The sequence below is a fragment of the Cygnus olor genome, chromosome 3 (genome assembly GCF_009769625.2).
Source record: "Cygnus olor isolate bCygOlo1 chromosome 3, bCygOlo1.pri.v2, whole genome shotgun sequence".
Lineage (NCBI taxonomy): Eukaryota > Metazoa > Chordata > Aves > Anseriformes > Anatidae > Cygnus > Cygnus olor.
In genome coordinates, this window is record NC_049171.1 from 30,248,043 (window position 1) to 30,262,647 (window position 14,605).

Sequence of the window (14,605 nt, forward strand, 5' to 3'; positions counted from 1 at the left end):
TGCACTTGTGTCCTGGTTTCAGTTAGGACAGAGTTAATTTTCCTCCTAGTAGCTGGCAGGGTGCTATGTTTTGGATTAGGATGAGAAGAACGCTGATAACATGCTGATGTTTTAATTGTTGTAGAGCAGTGCTTACACCAAGCCAAGGACTTTTCAGCTTCTCCCTCTGTCCTGCTAGCAAGCAGGCTAGGGATGCAGCAGGAGCTGGGAGGGGACAGACCCAGGACAGCTGACCCAAACTGGCCAAAGGGGTATTCCATACCATCTGATGTCATGCTGAACAATATATAGGGGTGGCTAGCCGGGGTGGGGGGGGGGCCAGCTGCTCGGGGATAGGCTGGGCATCAGTCAACGGGTGGTGAGCAATTGCATTGTGCATCACTTATTTCGTACACATTATTATTATTAATACTATTATTATTATTATTATTATTATTATTATTATTATTATTATTATTATTATTATTTTTCCTGTCTTAATAAACTGTCTTTATCTCAACTCACAGGCTTCACTTTCCCGTTTCTCTCCCCCATCCCAGAGAGGGAGGGGGGAGGGTGAGCGAACGGCTGTGTGGTGTTTAGCTGCTAGCTGGGCTAAACCACAACAACTTGTAGGCTTTTTTTTTTTTTTTTTTTTTTGTCAGCCTTTTTTAGTTGTGTTGAAAGAAGGTAATGATATAGGGATACAGGAATACCTGTAAACTTCATAATAAAACTAAATAATGATAAATATTCTAAGCAAAGACTAGTTACAGATTCTGTGATAAAGAACAATGTTACAAGAAATGTGTTATGGCCTTCACAGAATCACAGAATCATCTAGGTTGGAAGAGACCTCCAAGATCACTGAGTCCAACCTCTGACCTGACACTAACAAGTCCTACACTAAACCATATCACTAAGCTCTACATCTAAACGTCTTTTAAAGACCTCCAGGGATGGCGACTCAACCACTTCCCTGGGCAGCCTATTCCAATGCCTAACAACCCCTTCAGTAAAGAAGTTCTTCCTCATATCCAACCTAGACCTCCCCTGGAGCAACTTTAGCCCATTCCCCCTCATCCTGTCACCAGGCACGTGGGAGAATAGACCAACCCCCACCTCACTACAGCCTCCTTTAAGGTACCTCTAGCCTTATTACTGAGAAGTTCAGAGAAGATAGTTTAACTGGGCCTCCAACCTTCAAAAATTCATGAATTTCTAAATCTCGAGGAAAATATAAAGACAGCTTAAAGTTCCAATATATAATATAGTGGGGATTGTTTCAGGAAGCACACAGAGGATCATGTAAGAACGCAGGGGAAGCCAGTACTCTCTGACAAGTAGTTCATTACAAGTTACACAAAGCCACAAACTTATCTGTCAGTTTTATGAAAACTAGTCAGATATAAACACAATGCAATAATGCTAAGATGCCAGGTGTCAATAAGAAAAGCTGAAGAGAGGAAAGGGATAAAAAAAGAGTACCTGACTCTCAGTGATACTACATGATGTTAGTCCTACAGGGCTTTGAATTCCCCTGAATCTGAACTTTGTTGGCTGAGTTTTGAGGAAAGACTTGGAAAATAGACATTTGCCCTCCACACAATACGGATCACACCCCTACCCCGCAGCCCGAACTGGGTAAATTTTCAAATGTCTAAAAGCAAAGGTAATAATAACTTCCAAGGTCCAAGCAGAAAGTGATTATGAGAAAGTACGCTTATACCAAAAGAATCAAAATTCTAATGGGGAATATTGCCAAAAGGCCGGTATAAATTAACCAACAAGCTTAAATAAGTTTGGGAAGGAAAAACTGGAACATATCTCAGCACTGGGTGTCACAAAAAGAACTTTCCTGGACTTGTAATAACACTTTACAGACATCTTGGTCAACAAACACACATTCAAAAGCAGGGTTTTATTTGAGAATAGGCCTCTTTATTGTGCCATATTTCACAGACTAAGTCAAAGTTTGCGTATGAGAAATAAATAATATATATACATATATTTTTGTTGTTGACAAAACAAATAGTATAGAAGACTATGCACACTGCTGGGTAATTTCAGTGTCCCAAGAAAGTATCAGTGCTATTCTAGAATTTGTTTCAGGGCCTTTGTTTCAAGACTTAATTAATTCTTCAAACAGAACTAATCAGGAAGGAATACAAATCAGTGCGGTTTCCTGATTAAAAAAAAAAAAAAAAAAAAAAAAAAAAAGTCTGTAGTCTCCACAAGGACATTTCCACTTGTTTCTTGTATATCCTTTCACAATAATACCTCTTACTTTATGAGTTTATAGCATGCTCTGACAGAGGATCTATAATCTTACGACTTAAGATTCTGACTTAATATTTTGGGCTATTTTTCCATTGCCCAGAAAGCATGTCCACCCTGTGAATAAATGAAAAGGTGTGCTTTTAAATTGAAGAGTGTCCTGGTTTCAGTTAGGACAGAGTTAATTTTCCTCCTAGTAGCTGGCAGGGTGCTATGTTTTGGATTAGGATGAGAAGAACGCTGATAACATGCTGATGTTTTAATTGTTGTAGAGCAGTGCTTACACCAAGCCAAGGACTTTTCAGCTTCTCCCTCTGTCCTGCTAGCGAGCAGGCTAGGGATGCAGCAGGAGCTGGGAGGGGACAGACCCAGGACGGCTGACCCAAACTGGCCAAAGGGGTATTCCATACCATCTGATGTCATGCTGAACAATATATAGGGGTGGCTAGCCGGGGTGGGGGGGGGGGCGGCTGCTCGGGGATAGGCTGGGCATCAGTCAACGGGTGGTGAGCAATTGCATTGTGCATCACTTATTTCGTACACATTATTATTATTAATACTGTTATTATTATTATTATTACTATTATTATTGTTATTCTTTTCCCTGTCTTAATAAACTGTCTTTATCTCAACTCACAGGCTTCACTTTCCCGTTTCTCTCCCCCATCCCGGAGAGGGAGGGGGGAGGGTGAGCAAACGGCTGTGTGGTGTTTGGCTGCCAGCCGGGCTAAACCACAACAAAGAGTATAATCTGTATTATGTAATTTAAACTAAATAAAGCAAGAACTATTATTTCAAGTTCTTGGTATCCTCAAATACTAAAGAAATAATCTAAATATAAATATAGGAAAGATATATTAAATTAACTCTAACCCCCAACTTCAGCACATCGTTCCTTAAGGAACATTTTCTCATCTTTTGTCCATTTTAATTCAAGCAGTTCAAAGCAGAATGGTTTCCAATGCAATATAAATATAATATAAGAATGTAGAGTTGTCTTCCTTTCCTAGTATATTCTATTGTACAGTAAAATGCATCTGCATTCATTCTGTAAGCAGGTGCCTATAGAAAAGTGATGAAATGGTTAGGAATGTTTCAACTTGAAGGGAATAATGTGAAATAACATATATGAATCCTATACCACTGACACACAGTTCATTTGGCCAAAATTACTCTTATGCTACCTGATTCCCTTGGCCTTATTTGAATTCAAGTGATCATTTTTCGCAACTCCACATAGAATTTCAGTTTTACTGTGATTTTCTCTCAGTACCTCCCTTCCATCTACTTAGCTCAAAGTCAGAGGTATCAATCATTGTACCTAAACACTGACAAGGAGTTTTCTTGGAGAAAGGGCATGCCAGTTCTTGAAATTATCATGTAGACTAAGTTGTTGAAAACTTTGTTTAGATGTAGATCCCTGAAAAGTAGCAGGAACTCCTATGTGTGTGGCAATGAGTTGTCAGAGGTTTCTTGGCATCATTCAGTGAATTGTGTACGCAGAACATCTGTCTGTCAAGAGCCTGGTACTTGTTGTTTTGTGTTAGATGCTGTTGAATATGACTAATGCAGTAACCTTATAAATGGCTGTGGAATTGGAAAGAAGATCTTGTCCAATTCATTGACACCCAGTCACTTACCGCACCGGTAGCAATCTATCTGAAGATGGAAAAAGACACCAGCATAGATAGGCTGAATTTAAATTACATTCTTTGCACTTTTAATCTGGAAAAAATGATCTTTGAGGATGTAAAACAATACCATTTTGCAAAAGCAGAGCTGTTGTTCAAACAAAAACATCAAAATTCCTTTTGGTCTTTATTGTTATTATAGTGGAGGAGAGAGAGCAAAGGAGTGTGAAAATTTTAGTTGTTTAAAAATAATTGCTCTTAATCCTCTTTTAAAAGGATGACATTCTAAACAACATTGAGAAATAATGATGCAAAAACGAAGCAAAAAATACACCGGGGAAGTATTCTAAAAAATTGTTAGCTGTTTTGGCAAGAAAATCAGTCAAACCAATGTAGCCAGAAGATTAGCAGATACTATAAGAAATTAAATACTTTGACAATAACTGATTATTTTTTCACATTCAGGCACATAAAATTCATGCTCTGCATTCTCTGAAGCAAGCTTCTAACCTGTGTTGTTTGGCCTAATCATAGATTCAACACCAATTTATTAAAAATACTTAAAATACTTGAAAACTCTGGCATTATCTTAGGGTTTTTGTTTGTTTGTTTGTTTGTTTGTTTGTTTTTGAGAGAGAGAGAGAGAACAGAAGGTTAGAAGTGTTCGTGCCTTTTAATAAATCTCCTGTGTAATGGAATGATGCAACTACTTTAGAAATCAGGCCATTTCTTTTGACATTCAATTCAATATATTTGTATTCATTTCATATTTACAGTTTTCTGAGTGTATTTATAGTTCACTAATCTGTAAGTTTTATATAAATAATAAAAAATTGCATAAGAAAGTTGCTTTGCAAATTGAAAAATTGGAGATCTGGCAAAAAAAGTAGAAGAGTGATGGACTTGATGATAATATCACGTTATCCAAATGCTACTCTCAAAATAACTGGATGTAATTGACAGTGCTGGCTTATTTATGAAGCTGAGATTTATGAAGATAATACTGGGATTATGCTCCTGGTTCTCGCTGATATCTATACATCTATTTTTTCAACTTCTTTTGAAATTTGTAATGTTTGCAGTCAACTTTATACAAAAAAAAATAACTTCAATAAATGCAGCATTACATGGCTACATCTCAGGAAGATTGCAGTATTTTGTTTTAATTATCATTTTCAATATTCTCTTTCCAATCAGAAAAAATCTTAATATTTAGCTAATGTAAAAATTTCCAAGACTTTTCTATGAACAGGATTACTGCTGATTATCTTTCTCACCAGTACCAATATGTAGAATCACATTTTCAAAATTAGAAAGTTTTATTCCTGTGTAGCTTAGCTGTTAAACAAAAGACCAAAGCACTTGAGCAAGTCAACAGAAGTTGTTCTTGAACAAAACCATTGTTTAACCACAGATCCAACTGCACAGCAGAAGAACAGTTTGGTACCAATTTACAATCTAGAGATTTCAAATTCCTGTGAATTCTCTACTTTCCTAAAACTGTTTCTCTCTCTTTCTCTGGTGGAATGGGATTTCTCTCACCTAACTGTAGACTTTTATTCTATTAACTCCTATATAAGAATTAGGTAGGCTAAAATTACTCTAGTGTTAGTACAAAAAAGATACGTAATATTTACTTTTCATAAAATATTTTTATCTATGCTTTTGAATAAGGTAAATTTTCCTTGATCTTTTCTCCTGTATCTCCACTAACCATAACAACAACCTTCCGTGACTAGTTCATAAATAAAAATGTTTGCATTTCGTCAGACAAGTATGTCCTACATTGATCTAAAAAAACCTGAAGAGATCCAAGATCCAAGATCCAATAGTGTTTTCAGAAATCAGTTGCAAATATGACTGTTCTCCATCAACTGACAATTACTTTTGACTTCCCTGTTCAGAAACCACCCTTCCTCTACAAGTGCAACAGGTTCTCCCTGATCCTACCAGGTGCTCCTGGTGGCAACAGTCTACAGCAGTGTGCTGCTGATCTCTGCATGGAGGATACAGGATGCATTTGTGAACACCCTCAAAAGGTCATATATTCTGTCGGCACAATGAATGGAACCACAGTAGATGTAAGAGCAAGGAAAATTTTATGAAGAAATGTAAAATTATTTAATGTTTGAGAACAGTAACTAATTAAGTAAATTATTTTTGTTTCAAAAAGAAAGTTCTCTACAAAAAATATTTTGAACTATTTTGTTATAACTATTTGTGGTGCTTTTTTAACAGCAAGCTTTTTGGAAGGTCTGAGCAATACCTGATGAAAATAATAAATGATATAGAATAATTACAGTGCAATATCATCAGCCTTCAAATTTCAAGAAACCAGGAGACAAGATTTTGAATATAAGATTAAAACACAAAATTAAAATGATAATCTTAACTTTCAAATCCTTGTAATTGTCTTCTGATACTTATCTTCATGTTTTTCTTATGTTATGTTTCCATGAAGATAGGAAAGTATTTGCTATTTTTTTTTTAAATAAAGCTCAGCTTTTGAGTAATTTGCATGTCTAGAATGGCTGCAACTATTGGAAAAGAACTGTAACAATATGAAAAATTATAAGCATTATCAACATCAGGTTAGACATACTGCCGAATAAGCAATGTAAACCATTTTGATAAATATCTGCATGATCCAATGATGGCTTGGAAAGAAGAAAAATCTATACAGGAAATCATGCAGAAGGTGCATAAAAACAAATATTTCAATTTCCCATTTACTTGCATACCCAACTAAGTTCACCCAGGTAGTTTCAACCTATTTAATGGTCCTGTCAGTGGGAGACAGCTGTCTGCAAGACTGGGGCCATAGAGGGCATTTTTATTGCCTCTAATACACAAAAAGGAAGCAATTTGATTACACAAGAAAGAACTGGTTAAGAAAATAAGTGGAGCAGACTGATCTTCAGTTGCCACCAATTTACATAATGTAAAGCATGCTGTAAGACTGATTTTATTTCCCTCTTTGCTTTTTATAAGTATTCTTTAGTTTCAATTTAAGTGTTTCAAAGGCCAAATTCAGAACTTTCAGCCATGATAATTGTTGCAGAAAGGTATAAGGAGATTCATCTCAAAGAACAAGTAGTTCTATAAAGTTAAGAATGAAACACAAGGAAAAAAATGTAGAAACATATGGATTGCCTTCACTTAAGAGGATAGAAACAGTTAGTGACTAAATGAGTAAAATGGAACAAAATATTCTACTGGAATAAATATTTACTAATGATATTCAAAAATTTTAGAAAAATGCTGGAAATGGTTTGTTGCAGGGTAAGCTGTAGGAAAATGATTCATTCACACTAAATATTCTTTTGAGAAAAAATGTGAAAGAAAACATCAGAAGAGCCTTTGTAAACAGTTTTCTTAGCAGACAGTAAATAACGTTGAGGTAATTCTACCTTTACATACTGGTTTCATTTTCCAGAGGGAAAACTGAATGTATCTCAGTTAACTTTTTCATTTTGAATAATGAACAACAAAACCTGAGGGTTTACTTATTCTGTCCTTTCAAGGTAGGGAAGGTAGAAAGGCATATTATGAGTGGTTAGTGCCATCTTTTGCTGCATCCTCTGCTTCCTAGGAGGATTTTAGTAGCACAGTGATGCTTATCTCCAGCAAGCAATGAATTTATGCCTGGGAAGTAAATTGTTTTTCTAAACCAAGGATTATAGGAAGGGTGGGTGTCATAGCCACGCATTCTTAGTGCTCCCCTGGTGAAACTGCATTCTTCTGTGGAATGGGTATCAAACTGCCTGGAAAGTCCCTGGGCCTGCTCCACCTGCGTCAGAAGCCTAGAAAAATGAAGTTGTATCAACTGCCTTATAAAGGAGCTTAAGTCATGCAGTATAAAATTGTCAGCCAGTTCTGGGACACCATATGAGGACATATCATTTCTGTTTAAGTGCTCTGCAATTTACTGGTACAAGTGTTTTTTGGGAGAGTCCAGAAAGAGTGTTTTTTTACTGCAGGCTATTCTCCAAGCATGCACAGATATCCAGGATGGGCACTCTTGAGGTGTCTTTCCCTGACACACTAGTGATGTCATTTCTATATCCACTGATCAATTTTGTAATTTTCAGGCAGAACCAAAAGAGCCTTTGAAACAGTTCCTACAGGACAGATTGGCACAACTCTTAGGGCAAAATTCCAATACAGAAGATGCACAAGAGAGAGGAAAAAATATCTAAGATTTTTAAAGATAAAACTCTCCTTTAGCTACAAATCACTTGAGAAAATCTTTACTTTCACCTTTTCTCCTGGGAATCCTGGGAAGCAGTATCCTGGGCTTTGACACGTTTAAGCTCTCTCTAATGCTCTCTCACTTAGAGGATTTTGCTTGGTCTTTCCAGCTGTTCCCTGATTATACTCAGTGCTTGACTGAGTTGAGACTCCATCTCTCAGCTACTTTCCCTCATCCTTTTGTGACAAACCATCTATCTTTGGTATTGTGATTTTCTGCCATGTCTTTTTGCACCTTTATGCATTTCTCGCCACTCTTGGTTTCAAGGACTAAAGTCCTTTCTCAGATTTTATCAGCAGGGATGTAAGGTCTGGCTTCAAAGAAAATTATGATCAAATGAAGCTAATGCATCACTTAAGCTCTTAACAGAGCCTACATATGTGTAAAAGGTCTTTCCCCCACACCTTCAAATGATGCTTTTAGTAAGGGCTGAAAGTTTAATAGGCAATGTAAGTAAAGTAGAAGAAATTATATGTTTTTATTTTAAAGTGCCACATAGTAATGATAAGCTAATATATTACTAGAACATGTATCTTGCATTGCTCACAATTTGTGTTAATGATTCTTTCTTTTGCAAATATCTACAAGCCAGAAAAGGAATCAATAGTTCCTTCTCTTTACCCCATCTTTCCAAATTCTCTGTGTTGTCATGATCAGGTTGTTTCCTCATCAGCAGCCTTCAAATATTGATGAGCAAAGGTGACCCCACAAAATGGTTATTATGCTAGAACAGCCTTGGGCCTAGGTTTACCTTAAAAGCACCACAGGGGTTTGGGTTTGTTTTGTCAAGAAAACATAAGTAATTGTAGCATTGTTTACTCTGCAAGTTGCCATGTCCAATCAGTGTCAAAGGGAATTTTAGGGCTGATACAGGAAAGAAGTATTACTTATAATTGTCTGTCCCTTATAGCTGCCAGTTACAAGTTCAGTTAATTTCCCTTATAAGTGACTACTGTACCAGTGCATGAAATTTCTTCATAAAAGAGGCAGGACATTTCTTTTTCTTGACCTACTTTAGCTCTTAGAAAAATGAATAACTTCTCAAACACCCAGTTACCTGTCTCCTGACAAATTATTCTTGCATCTGCTAAACTTCAACCAAACATTTATTTTTTTTTCCTGTGCTTCAAAATGCTAAAGTTTGTGCTTGTGAAAAGTCTTCTGCAGCTGCACAGTATTCCTTTCTTTTTTTTTTTTCGTTTTTTTTCTTTTTTTTTTTCTTCTTCTACTTTAAGGTGTGTGTAGTACTGTACTACATACTTTCAGTTGACATGTAGAGTGTACACAGGAACATAAAAGCTTGCAGTGTCTCCCTTCTAGCCAATTTTTAGATTTAATTACTTCTTCTTAAACAAAAAATATTTTTGAGAGGTATTTTTAGGTTTTGAAGCTCACAATACAGTGTTGTGATTTTGATCCCTACATCCAAAATTTCTTGTGGCTGCCATGCAAATTCTTAATGAACCATGTTAGCCAATGTCAGCAGTAGTAAAGAAAGGACCACACAGAGTCAAAATCTAATTTGAAATCTGCAGGCGCTAGAGATTCAAGCTCTGCCAGACACCTGGGGAAAATAAACTATCCCTGGGCATGGTTAGCAGGCAACTGGTTCTCCTCATCTTGGCACCTTGGACCTTCCATAGCGTATGGTCATTACCACCAGGGATTTACTCTTCCAAGCAATAGAAATAGATTTTACTTCCTTATTGTTTTCCAATTCCTTTTTAACCTCCATTTATGCACGGATGCATAGCTAGACTTCAATTAATGAGCATCTTAAATAGAGTTCAGTTGCCTTTTAGTAGGGATTGTGATATTTCAGGATCTTTTTGGTTAAAAGCCATGCTTACTTTAGCCCAAATGCTCGTCTATGTAGTAGATTTTGCCCTGTAAATGAAAGTGGACTAATTAATATACAGTGATAGATTGCCTTTCCCTGTAAGAACTTCAGGTCACAAGATTATGCAAGGAGTGTAGATTAAGCCATGAATGTTATCCCAGTTACTTCAAGATACCATTATCATAATGGTGTAGGACCATACTATTTTTAAAATGGAAATGTTCTATAATTGCTAGAAGAGTAGATAAGATGTTAAGTGCCAAAATGTAGCAGAATTTCTGATCCAGAATAATTTAGTTCATTTTATCTCACTGCCTTGAGCCTTATTAAATAACATCACACGTCATTCAAATTAAGAGCTTACATATTGGGGGAACTCTTGACAAAGGCACACACTATGTAAATAACAGTCATTGCTAACTCCTGGGGAAAGCCCTTAAAAAAATGAAAAAAAAAAAAAAAAAGTTTTTCTCCTGAGCACCAGGTTCTGTCTTTACTGTTTGCAGAACAGATTCAGTCTCCTTTGGGTTCATTGTTTCCTTTCATGGATTTTCCCTAACATTTGTCTGAGACAGTCATCTTGAATGAGCTACCCTCAATGTTTTTTTTTATTTTTTATTTTTTACCCTGTCTTATCTCAACTTCAGTCTGTCTACAAACACTGGTATAGTTTTGGTCCTTAATATCTTTTCTAATCCATGTGTTTCAAACTTCTTTGTTCTCAAATCCTTTCTCTAACAAAAGAGAAAGATTCAATTTTCTTTCTTAATTTGATTCTGGATCCTTGTGTCTACTGGAAATAATGTGTTTCCTTCAGATTCTTATATTCCTCTATGATATTATTGTTCAATTATTTGGCTACACTACAAAGCTTGACTCTAATTATTGCACAATGTTAATCTGTGCATCCAGTCTACTTTATAATCCTTATTTATGCAAATATTCCACTCATTATTTTAAATATCCAAACGTGACAGAGTAAATAAAAATGTATACAAAGAAAAGTCCATAGTTTATGACCTTTACTTGAATTCTCAATAAGCACTAAGGGTCCTTAATAGTTTTTTTTTGTTGGTGGTGGTGTTTTGTTTTCTTTTTTTTATTATTATTATTATTATTTATTTGAATAGCACAATAGATTCTGGGCTAAGAACCGAGCAAGATGTAAGCAAAGTAGAAAATCAGTATAGCTCTTAATTTCGGTAGCCAAAAGAAGAGAAAACAAAATATATGTCAGAGTTTCTTCAGTTAACAGTAGGCTTTTATCCCATTCTGGAAGATAGAGAGGAGACTGTGTACAGACATATTTCTAAACCCATGGGCATCATGGAATTTGTGCCCAGCTTTGGCAGGAAATTAAATATGCAAGAATGTTAAAGCAAGTCAAACAGGAAGCAAGTAAATTTTCAGTACTCTGTTTTGCTCACCACTTTTATCATGAGCAAACATGATAACAGTGTTCTTCAGAAAGGCTTAAATGTACAGCAAACGATTTCAAATTGAAGATTGATTCGTAAGTACTATCATTCATTAATTATGGTTTGTAAAAGTACTAACACAGCTTATACAATCAGAAAAGTTCAGTTCCTCATATGACTGTAAAACTTATGAGTTTACTGGAGAGTTTAAAGTAATTGAAACAACATACATACGTGCCCATACAAAATACCAATATACACTCACATGCATGTATCCATTTCTTTTACTTACCTTTCTATTCCTGTTTTCTGAGCAAACAGTGACTTACAACTTATCATGGAAAGAGAAAAACATTTTTTTTTTTTCAATCTAATGTAAGCCAGCAGTGACTTATCAACAATGACAGCTGTACGTGTAAAGGAGACTCTAATGTGAGTCTGAAAGCAAGATGAATGGGGATTTTGCTGTTGGCTGAGTAAAATGGATACAAAAAAGCTGTGGCCCAATGGCTCACCAAATCTAAGGCATGAGAACCATTAAGAAGAGAGAGACAAGTATGGTTGACCTACTTACACATCTGATCCACTTTAATGCTGTCTTACATCCAGTTCTTGAAAGTGTTGTATGTTTTCAGGGCCCCAAGTGCTGCACCCAGGGTTCAGCTGCTAGGGCTCTAGCCCAACTTTGAAGATGCCTCTCTCTGACATTAGACAGCCCCACAGGGGAGCTGTCCTCCTGTGCCTGGCAGCTACTTTTAGGCATTGGAATGGGCTGCCCAGGGAAGTGGTTGAGTCACCATCTCTGGAGGTCCTTAAAAGACGTTTAGATGTAGTCCTTAGTGATATGGTTTAGTGGAGGACTTGTTAGTGTTAGGTCAGAGGTTGGACTAGGTGATTTGGAGGTCTCTTCCAACCTAGATGATTCTGTGATTCTGTGATACGTTTAAGCTCAAGTTCTTGCTCTTCATATGTGCCTGTGCGATACTGGAGCCTGACTTGGAGACATGACATTTTTGTTTGGATTCTGCTTTATCACTATGGACTTGCCTGATGATCTGGACTCCTGACTGAATCCAATGACCATTGCCAGAGCTACTCACCTGTGTCCATCCTGTGATGATCCTACCCTGCCGCTGATGCCTGCTTGCAGATCACCTGCCCTTGCTCCCTGGCAGCTATAACAGCTGAAGCACCATAAGCATCTGATTAGCAAATGCAGCCACTCAAAGGACATAAATGTCTGATAAATGCCTGGTGGAAGGAGGCAAAAACAAAATAAGTTCCAATGTAAGAAGAACACTGGATGGCTTGAGCTACTCAGTGCCCACCTGGTTGCTTCCTAGTCAGTAGGAAGTGGTTTGATTTAATTTGGTTTAGGTTTTCTTAGACTTCTACTTGCCAAACTACCTGACTAAAGGGGCCTGAGTGATGAAGCCAGTACGGAAGTGACTGGATGCTCTAGGGTCCCAAAAAGAGATGGGAAGGCCTTGGAGCAGTAGGCCTTTGCCTAGTAGGTGAACAGCTGTGCTCTGGAGTAGTCGGCAAACAGAGAGGTCCCTGCAAGATGGTGAAGAGAGCAGCAACAGCTTTCATAATAAAAAGGCCATATGTTTCTATGGATGGTACATGGTGCATCATGCACTTTTGTCTAGAGAAAACTCTGAGATTATGGCAGCTCCAACATTTGCAGTACTAAAAAGAGAGGAATTATGTGAAAACAGAACAAGATTTTTTTTTTATTTATTTTTTTTAATATGTAAGCATAGAATACCCAGTGGCTGAATATTCTCATTACAGTTTTGTCCTTGATCCAGTTGTATAAAACTATCTGACTCTCAGGGAATTCCCTACAGATCTCCACAAACTTAAAGACTTTTAATTCACAGGTCTTCTGCCAGCATACTGACCTGAGCTGTATATCCTAACTCTAGGCATTAGTCTTCATTTAACTGAGATCACTGGCTGCGATCTCTGCTGCTGCACTCCTGTAGTAAGGAGTTCAGTGAGGGTGACAGTCAGTTCTGTGGTCAACCTGAAAAGAAGAAAATAGGAAAGAATTATCATAATGGGAAAACAGTACAGAAATCTAGGTAGATTGAGCCTGTGAGAGAAAGCTTGTTTGTTTCTATATTCCCTTCAGGACTGGGGAGAAAGGAAGATTATTAATATTATTATTATTATTTTCCCTGCTTTTGGACAATGTTACAATGCTGACTTATTAAAGAGAAAATGTAACCATTCTTTTGGTAGTGATTCTGCCTAGCAGGCTGGCAGGTTGAGCGCACATATATAAAGTAATCTGAAAAACAATCCATCTGATGTCAGGTCACATGAATGAGTCATGAGTATTTATCAGCATGTCTGAATATTTATAGTAGGAAAACAAGGTTTGTTTTATATAGTACTTTGCTCTATGTCAAATAAACTTATGAAACTAGCAGACAGTCTAATGCTGCCATTGTTGTAGAGTTATCTAATTTTTTACACCATGTACATGCTATATGTTATACACTAAAAATGGCATTTTATTGTCTTGTTTAAGATACAGTTGCTGTAGCCTGTAAAAGGTCTGTAAGAAATATGAATGTCACTTCCTTTACTCCAACAGTAATCATAAATTACCTCATGTCAAATATGTTGAGAGTCCTCTATGGGTTTCATTTCATTATTTGGCTGTGTATATACCTGCAGCACAGGCAAGGATCAGTTACCTGGGGTAATTTTCATTCATAGGTATTCTGTAGACCTGTCATTTATAAATACCTAGGGTTCTTGTACACTCAAGCATAAACTGTTCATTATAGCTCCAATCATTTCACACTCATTACCATCAATACAATACTGTATAAAAGATATTGCCTACGGAAAATGTACACCAGTCAAATAGTGAAATTTATTTATAACCTCTTTTTAAACATTCAAGTAAGCACTCAGTGCCTGAATTAAATATATCTCCTGTAAAGGCTTTAGAGACTTTCAAATGTCTTAGTATAAAAACCAGAAAATTCTTATTTCAAATTTGTTTATGCGTTTCTTTAGTTTTACCTTCGAGATTTAAAATCATAATCTACCATAGTTCCATTCAAAGAGAAGATTAAAGAAATTGGTTAAACAAAGGCTGTAAAATTTAAAAATTCCGTAAGACTTTGCGACTCTTCCAATGCTAAAGGAAAAAAAAAATCCTCTGAAAATAAAAAAGGCTGAGGAA

At 36.6% G+C, this 14,605-nt stretch overlaps 1 long non-coding RNA gene across 1 annotated transcript; it reads right to left on the reverse strand.

Moving 5' to 3' along the window:
* Positions 1–9,940: 9,940 nt before the first annotated feature.
* LOC121068763 lies at positions 9,941–13,593 on the reverse strand. The gene is made up of 3 exons (XR_005819078.1): positions 13,305–13,593; positions 12,498–12,648; positions 9,941–10,026 (listed from the first exon to the last, which is right to left on the reverse strand). It is a non-coding gene; the product is annotated as an uncharacterized LOC121068763 (long non-coding RNA).
* Positions 13,594–14,605: the final 1,012 nt, after the last annotated feature.